This window comes from Temnothorax longispinosus, chromosome 3 (assembly GCF_030848805.1).
Source record: "Temnothorax longispinosus isolate EJ_2023e chromosome 3, Tlon_JGU_v1, whole genome shotgun sequence".
Taxonomy (NCBI): Eukaryota; Metazoa; Arthropoda; class Insecta; order Hymenoptera; family Formicidae; genus Temnothorax; species Temnothorax longispinosus.
Window position 1 is genome coordinate 15741348 of NC_092360.1, and position 15764 is coordinate 15757111.

Below are 15764 nucleotides of genomic sequence, written 5' to 3' on the forward strand. Positions count from 1 at the left end.
AGAATCATTTACTTCGTCTCTCATACTTACGTCTTTTAGTGATCAAGATATAATATAAAAGTAACAAAAAAGAAGAATATTTTTCTTACTTAAAAAATAAAAATAGATTTTTAAAATAAGATTAAAAGAACATGCAAAGTTTAACGTTACACGCTTTCTTCGTTCCCCTATAAAAAATTCCTGAAAAATACCTATTTTTAAAGACCTTCTCCGGCTCCAGTCATACTCAACTTGTATTCATGCTTAAAAAGTAAAATTTATTTTACTAAAGTTAATTTACTAAATATTACATATAACAACTAAAAAATAAGAAGTTAACTTCAAATCGCGTACTTTACACAAGTATTTCTCGAAAACGAGTACCGCAAGGGTATTGAAACTTATCGCATATTATTAATTTCTATTTTTATATATAAAGCATCATATACTAGTCTTTCAAAAACATTTAGAAAAAACTTTTTTCACAATTTATTAAAATGTCTGTTTCACAATACCTCGGAATAGGAATTCCGTGTTAAAAGTTAAAACTTTGAAGCTCAATATCTCAATTTTTAATACCGCAAAAGGTACTAAAATTTATACTACACATAAAGCACACCTATAAATTAATGTATATTCACAGTTTCAAGAAAATCTAGAGAAAATCGATTTTCCGGAGAACGTCCTTAAGATCTTTCAAACCAGAATACGCTCTCGTAATTTATTATTTGTCATTAACATATTTTATTATTAATCACATACATATAAGTGTGAGAAAGCATATGGTACAAAATAATTTCAATATTCAAATTATTGTAATAATAAAGAAATCAATTATTTACATTTTTTTCTGTGTGTGTATGTGTGATGTTATTGACAATAGTTTCTTTGCACGTTTACATTTCTTTTGCAGATTTTTTACACGCTTAATTTTTACAAGTGTGATGTCAAATACAGACAAGATTTTTGTTTATCTACTATAAGCGTTATTTTGAATGTAAGATTTTAATAATCAAATGTTTTTAATAATCAAACATTTTCAAACTGCAAGCGAGGGACAAGCAATATCATCTACAGCATGTATCCTTAAAATACTACGATCTTTTCTAGCAGCACTAGCCATTAGCGTATAATTTGTCCGCCGACATTACTAATTTCTTCTGCAGCAACACATAAAATGTTGAACAGTTTTCTCGAATGGTTGTAATAACGTCTGTATGTCCTTGCATTATTAATTCGTTAAGGTATTGCTCACATTCTCATTCTATTAACAAAATTTTGAAAAAAGTTATAATATTTTTAATAATATTTTTAATAAAATTTAAAACTATTAATTTAGAAATTACATCTTCTGACCAAAAGCGTTGGTCGATATTAATAATGTCTCGATGATTGATCCGAAAAAGTGCTGTGTGAATTCGACAAAGCGAGTTGGCTCTCGGTTTTTTCAATGTTCATATCGGTAAAGACGTTATATATTGCCAGTTAATGTCGATTTAAGCTGCTTTAACTGTTATTCTATTCACTGGCAAAATAAATTTATTATTCTGATTTTTAATAATATAAGAGAAATAAGACCGTTTTATGTGACCGTTATACAATCAATCAATATTAAATAAGCCGTGTACGATCCGAGCTTGGATCTTAATAGCCTAATAATATTTTTTATGTATAATTACACGTATATTTTTTTCAATCTTAATAAATTGCGCGCTGACTAACTTGTCAGACTTACAACACAGCTCCTGTTGGAGTAGTAAATTCTTTACTATTATTTAAATCGATTTAATTAGAGGGGTGTGAGGGGATTTTATTAATCCAATAGGAACTGTGTTGTAAGTCTGACAAGTTAATCGGCGCGTATTATAGTTGATTAAAGTTGGAAAAATATGTAAATATAGTATATAAAAAATATTATTAGGCTACTATAAAATCTAAGCTCAGATTGTAAATGGTTTATTTAATATTGATTAATAATATTTTTGATAAAAAAGCCGCCTAGAACCTAGAATGAAAATATTGGTTTAGTTCTAGTTCAGACTATAGCCACATATACTTCTTCTGAATAAGAAAATTTTTGGTTTTTACGTTTCAGATACCTAGAACAGCTAGAATTATTTACACCGTCTGTCATTTATGGTGACCAGGATATAACAGAAAAGAAGAGCATTTTTGTTACTTAAAAAATAAAAATAAATTTTTAAAATAAGGTGAAGAGAGAACATGCAAAGTTTAACGTTATTCACTTTCTTCGTTTCTCTATAAAAAATTCCTGAAAAATATATATTTTAAAGATCTTTTAAATCAGTATATCTCCGTTAATAATTCTTTACATTCTCTTCCTGACAGAAGAGATTTTACCACTTCTCAATATAAATATAAATTTATCTTGTTATGGTTTTATTCGATTATTCTGGCGTTTTTATATTTGTGATTTAATTAGATTATTGTTTACTTTGTTTATATTATTAGTTCGCCAACATGTTTAATGTTTTAGTCTAGACTAATGTTTAATGTTTTAGTATGTAAACTTGAACATTAATTATCATGTTTTTTTATATTTATCTTCTTCTATCGTAGTAATCCGTTCCGAAGAAGACTAAGTACAGTCGAAACGTTAAGCATGTGTATTGTTTATTTAAGAAATTGTTTTTATTTTAATTCAATATCTCTCTGTTGTTGCTCGTGGCCGCTTATAAACATTAATAGCTAATATAAATTTAATAAGAGTAAAAAGAAAGAACATTATGAACTACTTTTTTTCTCGATATAGTTAATATGTAATTATTGTTATGCATTTAAATATTAAATTTAATTACTATTATGCTAAAGTAAAGATTTTTAATGTAAGACTGTTTTTGATATAAGAGCAAATTTGCCAGAACGGGGATTTCTATACATTTTTACGAATTTTAGTTTTTATGTTTATAAATATTTTTTTAATTAATTATAATTGCAATCTTTATATTTATAAATTTCAAATATATATATATATATATATATATATATATATATATATATATATATATATATATATTTATTTATAAATATAAAAATTAAAATTTGTAAATATAAATGTAAATGTAACGTATAGCGCATCGTCGATTTGCCAACGCGAGACTCGGCATTCGGCGAGACGCGAGAAGCGATACCCGAAATGCATGGCATCGTGGCATAGCCGGCGCGTGCTAAGCAGCTACGTCACAGCTCAAGCGAGAAGGAGACAGCAGATCGTATGTCTGCCCTTCTCTCCCCGCTCGAAGCTTGCCGAGTGCCGAGTCAGCCGACTGGCCTATCTCCTCCATCTGAGTAGTTCGGACACGAACCATAGCACGGACACGAACCATGTGTGTGCCGTTACCGAGCGTAACGACGTAGTTGACGTCCACTTTCTCAGGCGGCGCGTCAGTATACGTCCGCTGGAACGGAATGATCCCGGTGGCCGCTCTCAGGTTTCTCTCTGCTAATAGCGTTTTTTCTTGGCTGCACTATCGCCTACTAGTGCAACACTAGTGCAACATTAGTGCAACGCTATTGGGTAGTGCAGGGCAGTGCAGGGCGGTAGTGCAGCCAAGAAAAAACGCTATAAATGAGGTTATCTTCGTCAAGACGTGTCCGAGGACGTCTTAAGCAACCGTTTTTGGGACATTTACGCATGTACTTTCAAATTTTGCAAACAATTGTTTGTGCCGTACTTTTAAATATAATTCTGTAACGACAATATCGAGTTGGTCTGGCTTATATCTTGTTCTTTCTTTTTTGCTTTTATGTGTGCAATCAGTAGTGAGATAGTTTTGAAGTGAGGTTAACCGTTAAACTCTTTCGATCGATACAAACGTGGGCCAGCACGGTGCAATCCAGGGCGTTAAGATATGTAAGTAATATTAATTTTCAAACAAATATAACTTTGGGCTACCGCACAAGCTTACTTTATGCTAAGTTTATTGATATTAAACTTAGATACGTATGGAACTTTAAACTTTAATCAACGCAGGCTTATTCTTTAACTCATAACGACAATTTGTTATCGTTATAATGTTTTACTATGTGAAAAAGCTGCGCAAAGACATTGCAACGATAACGAAGTGTTGTTAAGAGTTACAGAATAGGCCTACTGCGTAATATACGTTACGGAAGAGTTTGTGCGTAGTAGTTAGATTTTAATAAAAGAATACAGTCAGTGCATGTGTAATCATTAATACAAAATATTTTATTTTTACAGAAATCTTGTGACCGTTCTGACCGCCCTCCTGTTTCTCTTTGTGCTGTATCGGAGGCGGATGTGACGTTTCTATACATGTAAGTATCTCAAGTTAAACGATTTTTGTAACAGATTGCCATATTATATGCCTTATTAAACATTTTGTTATTTTTTCAGAAATCTTGTGTGCCCGTACCAGTCTGTCCACGCTTTCTGTTTGTCTTGCTTCGGGAGCGGCTGTAGCGCGTGCTGGCCTGTAGGCATTGCAGTCTTCGAAATTCGCTCCCGAAGCAAGACAAACAGGAAGCGTGGACAAACCGGTACGGGCACACAAGATTTCTAAAAAAATAACAAAATGTTTAATAAGGCATATAATATGGCAATCTGTTACAAAAATCGTTTAACCTGAGATACTTACATGTATAGAAACGTCACATCCGCCTCCGATACAGCACAAAGAGAAACAGGAGGGCGGTCAGAACGGTCACAAAATTTCTGTAAAAATAAAATATTTTGTATTAATGATTACACATGCACTGACTGTATTCTTTTATTAAAATCTAACTACTACGCACAAACTCTTCCGTAACGTATATTACGCAGTAGGCCTATTCTGTAACTCTTAACGACACTTCGTTATTGTTGCAATGTCTTTGCGCAGCTTTTTCACGTAGTAAAACATTATAACGATAACAAATTGTCGTTATGAGTTAAAGAATAAGCCTGCGTTGATTAAAGTTTAAAGTTACATACATATCTAAGTTTAATATCAATAAACTTAGCATAAAGTAAGCTTGTGCGGTAGCCCAAAGTTATATTTGTTTGAAAATTAATATTACTTACATATCTTAACGCCTTGGATTGCACCGTGCTGGTCTGCGCTGTCCCACGTTTGTATCGATCGAAAGAGTTTATCGGTTAACCTCACTTCAAAACTATCTCACTTGTCCATTGATTGCATACATGAAAGTGCGGATAATAATAAATCCAAAGTTCCTATTGGAGGAACCAACGGAAAGAGTACGGAAACAGCCGATCGAGAATAAGCATGGTTTTAAGTACGGTCTTCGCCAAGGCGATCTCAAATCAAATAAGACTTCCTTGAGCGAAATCTTTTTCGTGAAGACCGCCTTGTTTCACGACTATGAAATCTACCAATCTTAAGACGATTTTGATTGAATAAGGCCGCCTTGACCAAGATCATCTTAAGAGCAAATTTGAGATTCGACTATGAATACGGCCCTAGGGGCCGGTATCACAGTCTCCGATTAACGTGATCCTCCGATTAAACTCACTCTGCATCTCTTTCTAACTGTCCCTCTAGAAAGAGACGAAGAGTGAGTTTAATCGGAAAATCACGTTAATCGAAAACTGTGATACCGGCCCTAGGAGACAGCTCCGGTAACTTAGCCGGTCAACTTCGACTTTATTAATTTTTATATTTTTTTATCGTTTGTTGGTCGTTTGTTGGTGATTGTTGGCTTAATTACAACATTTGTTGGTTCTTAATTTTTTTTTAAATTAAAAAGAAAAATTAGCATTAATTAAGTTAGCCGGAAAAATTTTATTTTTAATTTCAAAAAAGCCTAATTGATGCGTAATCGTTTGCTGATGATTGTTGGTCTAATTTCAGCGTTTGTTGGTTTATTATTAGTCTTAAAAACGAAAAAAAAACGAAAAATTATCTCACATATTAAAGTAATCGAAGATTGGTTTATTTGCCTACGACTTAAGCTTTATTTCTATCAATTTAAGGCTAACATCTATAAAACTGCCATATGAATACGGGCCTTAACATCGGCAGAAAATCGCGAAAAGATCAACAAACATGGTGGTTCGTGATTCCTGTCTTTTTGCGCTGTCATCATTTCAACGAGAGACCGAGTGAGATTAGATTAAGGTAATTAATGTAGAATTCTATATGCTAATGTTTTGAGCAGAACGTTCTTTGATTTCTAATAGCGTTTTTCACTGGCAGAGCTGGTGCGCATTTAGTGCACTGCACATTAAAGCCGTCGTACACAAATCAACGTAATGTGTATGCTTAGTATAAACAGGTTAAATCATGATTGCATTATTTGAAAAAAAATGTACTGCGTATTTTATCAGTCGAAATATTTGCATTTTACTTTGAATATTAGAGATTAAATCAGTGTACAACAGCTTTAATGTGCACTGAGTGCGTACCAGCTCTGCCAGTGAAAAACGCTATAAGAGGATTTATATTTTATTTTTTCTTGCATAGATAAACAGAATGTTATCGGAAAGTCATCTAAGCATTTTGAGAAGAATCTTCGGAAAGATGAACGTAGAAACCAATTGTTGCAATTAAGAAGAAAGAAGCGCGAGCAAGTATTTGCGCAGAAGACAAATCTCGGTGGTTTTTCTTCGTCACCTGTTCTTGTCTGCGTATTATAAAGGAATATTTTTTTATATATATTTCTTTATAATTTATGTTACAGGTTGCACCTGTTTTACAAAATCTTCAAGGTTCAAGTAAAAGGTAAAGTTATATATTTCTTTATAATGCATATTTAGTGTTACTTTGTTTTTACTGTGATCAAGTTAATAAAAGTGTAACTTTTTTTAGATTGGTTCAGCAGTTATAGCTATACTTTCTGAAGATAGAGCTCTTTATCGAGCGGAAGTTCTGAATATTGATACGCGGAAGGATGCATACGTAGTTTAGTACATAGATTTTGGAAATTGCGCAGTCTAATCAACATCGCGTATTTCAAATTCGATATCGATGACATCTCCGGAGAGTTAGATGCAAAGAGACCGGTACCTTTCCGCTTGATGCCCAATATCTTTGAATTTCTCACAACTATAGGTCAGTCAGACACAATCTTAATCTTCTCGTCTGTCGACGTGAAAATAAAGATATCTTGATATAGACATCTCTTGTGCTTGGATAAATTCAAATGTTATATAGAAATACTTGTAGTAAATCCGATATTCATTACTGTGCAGACCGTTGCCAAATTCTTTCAGGTTTCACGATGTTAATTCTTTTGCAGGAGTTTGCGGACCATTGACCGCCAGCGCGATCGCCACAGCGCGCTGTTTGGTTCAGCCCACGTTCCAGCTGCATGCTATACTTCGCACAATTTTGCGGGATGAAGTGATCGCGGACCATAAACGGCAAGAAGACGCCGAGGGCACATCACAAGAGCCGACCGATCTAAAGGGTGAACTTCTGATAAAGATGGTGAACCACGCGGTCAACGCGATTGTCGGTAGACTAAATTCTCTCGCGAATTTCGACGGCATTGACAGTAAGGTCAGCACACTAGTAGCCGCTGCCAATAGCCATGACAATCTCTGCAAAATGGATCCCTCGTGGCACCCATGGCTGTAAGATACAGAACGTTTGGCCTAACAACACATTTGTGCTATAACGAGAAAAGGATTAAAATCATTATCGCATTATTCATTTTATTTTCTTGCCCATATACGTTCTTATATTTTATAACACTGACGCTAGCTTTCAGGAAGTTATTGCCAACAAACGATAAAAAAATATGAAAATTAATAAAGTCGAAGTTGACCGGCTAAGTTACCGAAGCTCTAGGAGACAACAAAGATGGCATTGGGGAACTCGGTGAAGAGCGCCACTACACTACACACCACTACACACGCCACTACACACTCGATACGCGCACGCGCACGCTCTGATCTCTCTTCGTTTCCGTCCGCTGCCACGGCATATTCACAACGAACGATTATACCCAAAGTTATTTCTTTCTTTAAACGAATTTATACTTATTAATATTACGAGTGTTATTATCATCTTGTGTCCGTAACCCTACCTCCACATTTGGTAGCAGAGCGTGGTTGGAAAGTGCTTTTAAGGGTTACGAATTAACTTGTGTGTGAGAAAGAGAAAATCGTTGCACAAGATGGCCGAAAATTGGAACCTCGCGAGCGTGGAATCGCTTGACGACACTAATAACTATTTCCTATGGAGCGAGAAAATCGAGGTAATTCTGAGAACGAAGAAACTTTGGAAAAAGGTGATTGATGTGAAGCCAACCGAGAAGCTTGAAGAAGATGTAGAAAACTGCGCGGCAAAATTTAAACTTTGGAATGAGTGGGACGACGATAATCACGCAGCACGTGTAGTTATGATTAATATGATGAGTAAAGCACAATTGCTGAAGTACAGTCACGAAAAGAGTGCTGATAAGTTATGGAGCTTAATAAAAAATAATATGGCGGCGGAAACTGAGCAGTTGAAGGCCAGATCACTGAGCAAATTATCAAATTTACGGATGAAAAAAGATGAAAGTATAGATGCGTATATAAACCGCAGAAGCCTTGAAAGACTAGTGCATGCAACTTGGAAAAAACATAGAAGATTATGAGCTGAGGATGTATATAATCAAAGGATTGAGATCGGAATTTGTTCAGAACGTACGAGTATTGGAAACTCAAAAGAGATAACTATAATGACATACGGTATGCGTTGAAACAAGAAAAATTGAGAAGAGACAAGAGAAAGGAAGAGAGGACGTCGAGAGAAGAATATGTGAGAAAAGCAAGAGAAAAACCAAGAAATGACATGACGTGCTACAATTACGGAATGAGAGGCCACACATCGAGTGAATGTCGGAATAAACAGAAATGTTTCAACTGTCAAGGATTAAATTCATATTGCAGCTGATTGTAAAGAGCCACGAAGAAGTACGTCGCGAGGAAGAGGATTCAGAGGAAATTCAAGAGCGAGAGGAAAAGGACGAGGACGTGGACAAAATGAGGTAACAATGAAAGAGGCAGGCAGTATTATCAGCTTGCGATGAGGTACACGTGAGTACAATACAGACTAAAAAAAGAACAAGGATGATTCACAAAGTTACGAGTGGTTATTAGACTCTGGCGCGACAAGTCACATGACCGGTAACAAGGTTATGTTTGATAGGTTAGAGGAAGACGTAAGAAGTATTTCCTTAGCGGATAAAAAGGGAAAGAAATTAATTTCTGATGGCAAAGGAGAAATTGTTGTGAAACAAGATTTGAATGATGGTAAAATACGACTAGAAAATGTATTATGCGTCCCGGATATAAATATAAATTTGTTATCAGTAGCGAAGATAACTGATCATGGTTACAATGTAAAATTTGATAAAAATGGTGCTGTCATTTACAGGAATGAAAACGATATAAAGATGAACGGCCGTACGTAAAGAGAATGCGTACTATGTGAGATTGTCGATAATTAATGAAGGAGCAGCGGCGATGGAAGATATAGATATATGGCATAGAAGACTCGGACACGTGAACAAGAGGATTATAGAAGATATGAAGAAAAAAGATCTTGTTATTGGGATAAAAGAAGATAGCAAAGAAAAAAGACAATGCGAGCCATGCGTTGCAGGAAAAATGTGCTGAAAGACACATCCCAGATTAACAGGTATGAGACCAAGTAGAATAATGGAGTTGTGGCATATGGATTTAATTGGACCGATAAAACCATCATCACGTGGCGGTAAGAAATACATACTTACAATCGTGGATGACTATTCAAGAGTGATTTTTTTAGAACTGCTGAAAGAAAAAAGAAAAGTAGCAGAAAAATTGAAAGAGCTAATAATTTTGAAGGAGAACCAGTCCGAATTGAAATTGAAGGCCATAAGATCAGACAATGGAGGAGAATTTATAGGAAAGGACTTACAAGATTGGCTGAAGAAAAAAGGTATTAAACACGAATTTAGTCCAGCGAGAACGCCACAATGCAATGGTGTAGTAGAAAGAGCGAACAAAACTATAATAGAAATGACCAGAACAATGATAGCAGACTCGAAAATACCATTAGACTTTTGGGGAGAAGCAGCATATACTGCGGCGCATATCCGAAATCGAAGTAAATCGATAGTGCATGGTAAGACGCCCTGAAATGTGGAATGAAAGAAGACCCAACATAAAATACATGAGAAAATTTGGTTGTGTGGCATATCTATTGGATAAAGAAGAACGAAGAAAGAAATTCGACTCGAAAATAATCAAAGGAATATTTGTTGGTTATGCAACTAATAATGCATACAGGGTGTACATTCCAGAAACAGGAAGAATTAAAACGGACTGTGATGTTAAATTTGATGAGAACAAAAACGGATACAAATTGATAAGCGACGAGACAAATAAAGATCGAAAAATTGATGACAAATTAATAATAATGGATTTAGAATTAGAGAATAAAAATGATACAATAGATGATCAAGAGGAAGTTGAAGAATATGACGAAAACGGAAGAACTGAAACAGATAGCAGCGAATATGAAAAAGCCAATGAAGAAAATTCTACACAAGATGATGATCCAGAAGACGTAGAGGAAAATGAAGATAACTACGAAATTGATGAACAGCTAATATAATTAAGAAATAGAGGAAGACCAAGGGGAATAACAAAAGCTGTGATGGAAGTGCGAAGAAACTTAAGACATGAAGAAGAAGAAAGAGAATTAGAAGGTCTGAAAGAATAAGAGATAAGCAATCGGCAATGTTAATATTGGATGAAGAAATACCAAAAAACATCAGAGAAGCAGAGAAGTCAGCCTACTGGAAATACTGGAGACAAGATGAATTAACGTCAATGAAGAAACATGAAGTGTGGGATGTCGTATCAAGACCTAAGGATAAAAGAATAATTAAATCTAAATGGATATTTAATGTAAAGGAAGATCCGACTACAGGACAGCGAAAATACAAAGCCCGATTGGTTGCACTAGGTTGTGGTCAACGCCCAGGAGTGGATTATGAAGAAACGTTTGCACCGGTAGTGAGAGCAGAGACGATAAGACTGCTATTCAATATAACTGTAGAAAAGAAAAGAAAGATGAAGATTTACGACGTCAAAACTGCATTTTTGTACGGTACGCTTAACGAAGAAATCTACATGGAATTACCTGAAGGATTTCAAGAAAATAAAGAAGAAGTCTGTAAATTGAAAAGGAGTATATATGGTCTTAAACAGGCAGGGAGATGTTGGAATGAGTTATTGACAGAAGTTTTAATAAAAATTGGGTTGAAACAGTCTAAAGAAGACCCATGCTTATTCTTTGTTATAAAGGAGAACCAATTCTTATTATATGGAACCCATGTTGATGACATGGCAGTAGTATCAAGCGATGATGAATTTGAAAGAAGTTACATGGAAAAGATTGAACAACACATTGATATTAAAAATATTGGAGAAGCGAAAACAGTACTAGGAATGCAATTAGATCAGGAAGATGGAAAAATTTATGTGCATCAGAAGAAATACATAGAAAAACTTCTTGAAATGTACGGGATGAAAGATTGTAACACCGTGAAATCGCCAATTGACATGAATATGAAGATGGAAGATTGTAATGAAAGTGGACATGCTGATGTTTGAATGTATCAAGAATTAATCGGACGATTGATGTACCTGAGCGTGTGCACAAGACCAGATCTATCTTTTGCGCTGAGTTGTTTGTCGCAATTTAACAATGAGCCTAGACAACTACACATGTCAGCATTAAAGAGAATTCTACGATATTTGAAAGGAACAGCTAACTATCGTCTAGAATTTGGAAGAAATACAGTCAGAAGTATTGAATGCGAAGCTGATGCGTCATGGGACAGAACAGAAAATCCAAAGTCGTTCACTGGACTGCTGATATACAGAAACGGAGATTTAATACATTGGAAAAGCAGAAAGCAATCAACAATTGCATTATCATCGACAGAAAGCGAATTGGAAGCTATAATAGAAGGACTGAAAGAAGTAATATGGATTTCAAGATTACTAAATAAAATTGAGATGTCAGGGAAGTTATCAAGAGAATTAAGATGTGACAATCTAAATGCTGTAAGACTAGCAAATGGAGGTAATTTTAAAACAAAATGTTGTTGAACAGGAAATGTCACTACATAAGAGAAACTGTAAAAGAAGAAAGGATTCATGTGAAGCATGTACCAAATGAAGAAATGACGGCAGATTGTTTGACGAAACCGTTGAGTGGACCAGCATTACTCAAAAATGCAAAGAAGTTTATGAGCATTAAGAATTGATAAAGCCAAAAGGGTTGATTGTGGATGTTGCCTTTATCATTGAATATTATTAGTATCTCACATTCATAGGTTCTAGCGGCAAGGTTCTTAGAGGCAATAGTCACTAGGAGACAACACAGATGGCAGGATGTTAACTCGGTGGAAACAGCCCCTAGGAGACAACACAGATGGCAGAATGGGAACTCGGTGAAGAGCGCCATTACATACTCGATACGCGCACGCGCACCCTTTGCTCTCTCTTCGTTTCCGTCCGCTGCCACGGCATATTCACAACGAACGATTATACCCAAAGTTATTTCTTTCTTTAAACGAATATATACTTATTGATATTACGAGTGTTATTATCATCTTGTGTGCGTAACCTTACTTCCACAATAAGTATGAAAGATTACATTAATTTATAAGGACCAAATCCTTGGTTAAAAGAACGTCTCGACGATAATCAAACAAAATCATGGTCATATTGTTTTGACGAATAGGCCAGTAGAGTCAATTGAAAATTTCTATTGTTAATTACACAGGCCCACAAAAAAAGAAAAGTTGTCTGCGCCATGGACTAGACCATGGTATTCCTATGTATTTTCGCCTGCTAAAACCGAATATGACCTTAGTTTTGCCCCTACACGTCAAGTTTTTTTTTTACAGCCAAAAACAAAATGTTTTGATAGTTTTTACATCAATTATATTAAAATGCATAATATAATCTGACAAGGAGATGATACATATTTCGTATATCGTACCTATTAAATATAATTTTGTATCTATATATATAAAATAGAATGTATGTATGTATGTATGTATGTATGTTCTTTATACACTCTTAAACTATTCGACTGAATTTTTACCAAAAGTATATAAAATAGGGGTATAATTTTCCGAGGAGTGTTATAAAGTGTATAGTTTTTTGTTACCGATCTTTTCGGAAATCGGTATCCGAAATTTTTCCAATTTTTCGGGAAACAATTGACCGAATCTTAAAGAATTGTATGTAAAACAGGGGTAGAATTTCCCAAGAATTGCCATAAAGTGTATAATTTTTCGTTACCGATCTTTTTGGAAATCGGTTACAAAATTTTTCAAATTTTTTAGGAAATAATTGAGTGAATGTTAAAGAATTGTATACGACAGAATTGAACTTTAGTCGATAAAAAAGTAATATTTTTCAATTTATAGCATTTTTGTGGATTGTTGTGTATGTATAATGTTTGCTTAACTACTCATTCGTTAGTGGACCAAATTTTATCAGCCATTGCCTGATAAAGGAATTTTTTTCGATTAAGGATATTGAAACACAAATGAAGTCGTTTGAAGAAAAACGACTCCCGGGCGAAGCCCGGGTAACCAGCTAGTTAAATATAATTTTAATAATATTTTACAATAAAATATAACGACATGTTTATATAAATATATATGATATAAGTAAAAATTTATAAAGACAAATGTCACATAGGCGACAATATACGAGAAATTCATTATATTGATTACGATACTTATTGTGTAAATATATTGGTTAAAAAAATTATCGTTCCTTTTAGATCTCACGTCATTCATTCTGAATATGTCATTTGATATTTGAGGTAAGATCAAATAATATTCGAGGTAAAAAGTATTTCGCGATTCGGTTTGTGAGACGCAGTTTATACTAAAAATTGTTTGTCTATTTATTGATTTATTGATTAATTCATCGATTGATTTTTAAATTTTAGTTATTTCGAGTTTTTATATTATGCTATTCAAATACAAATATTAAACAATCGGCGGAAGTGCAAAGTCCTCTCCCGTTGAAATTTAGCAAAACATAAAAAAAATCTTGCCCAGTGGCTTTACGACGATAAATTCTTCTTGTCGTGATAATGTTTTGATGGAAAATCTTGTTTTCTTCTCAGCTCTCTGAGTTAAGATCAATGTACTATAGAAATACAAGTCTTTTATTACCATCAGTAGTTAAATTATTAATAAAATAAGTTAGATAATTATAACGCTTTTATTAAAAGTTTGTAGTTTTAAATTAGTTTTGCTATTAAATGAGTTTGGTGATGCTAAAAATAATTAAGGAAATTTTACCATTTGTCGGTGATCAACTTTACGATAACATATAGCGATCTTTACACAAATTGACTTAAATTAGCTTAGATTTAAACAAAAAAATGTATATTGAGTGAATATCATGATCATACATAATGAACTATTTTAAAGAGGCGCAATATGAGACATAAATAAGAGAACTAAAACTCGAAACGTTGACCTAATCGCCATCGTAATTGGATAATTCTAGTACAGGTAACTACTGCTCATTATCAGTTGGTAAAGTAAAGGTAGCGAGTATTTTGATACTTGTAAACTTCTATATATAAAAAAGAAACCAAAGTATAGATATTCAATATCTTTACGTTAGCAAATAAATATAAGTAATTATCGGTGCTTTTTTGGAGCATCTCTCTTTCGGATTTACATGTTATGCGGCTCTCTGCCGTGTATCCTCCATTCATGCCTTTTCTGTCGGTCGATGAAGATACCGGCGATGCCACTACCAACAACACCGTCTCCCAATTTCGTCAATAATACGTTGCGACGTTACATAAAAGTCAAACGTCAACGCTTACATAACGCGAGACGTTTGAGACGCGACGAAGACAACGGGCGAGTAACGTAACGTGTAAATCGTCGATCGTGTAAGCGAAATATTTACACGCTCATGTAACCAGCTCTTACGCGTGCAAACGGCTGCGCCTTGCCCTCTTCTAGAATACCATAAGGCAAGAAGCGCCGTTTCGTAACGCGAAATCATGAGCGTTTCAAAGTCAGCGGGTGCACTGGCTTTGTAGATAGCCGGCCTAACAAGAGCCGAGACGCCGCAGGAAATAGGAACAAAGATCTGTAACCAGAGATGGAAGAAGGCATCAAGACATACTGTAGTATCACACAGATATTACAGGAAATAATGTACGCAATTGGACACGAGATGATGAACAATGGTAAAAGGGCTATATTGCGAAGGATTACTCTGATGTAACAAACGACAAACATAGACAAAGCCTTCTGGTTTAAAGTAGTCGAAATAATTAAATAATGCTATTGAGAAAGGTTTTTACGTTAGAATAAGATAACTCCATTATTTATGAAGTCTATTTTGGATTTCGAGTAAATTGTATAAAATGTGCCATGGAACCTCCTCGTTTGCAGAAAAAGAGAGGGGGAGAGAAGGGAAAGAGAGGGAGGGAGGGAGAGAGGGAGAGAGAGAGAGAGAGAGAGAGAGAGAGAGAGAGAGAGAGAGAGTTACACACAAATTTTTACATTATTGCAATTAATAATCTTCTATTATATTGCTGTAGAAAGAATAGGAAAGACTTATAATTGTTTAATTTCCTAGATTCCTAGATATTCACATATCGTAATGAAGACAAAGAAAGGCAACAATGCGAAAACTAATTTGCCTTTAAAATAATAAGATATTTAAATTGTAATTCCCATTCTCACAGTCAATTAAACAGATATTACAGCGAGTTGTACATTTAAGATTATGTTTATAATTGATTCTTATACTTTTA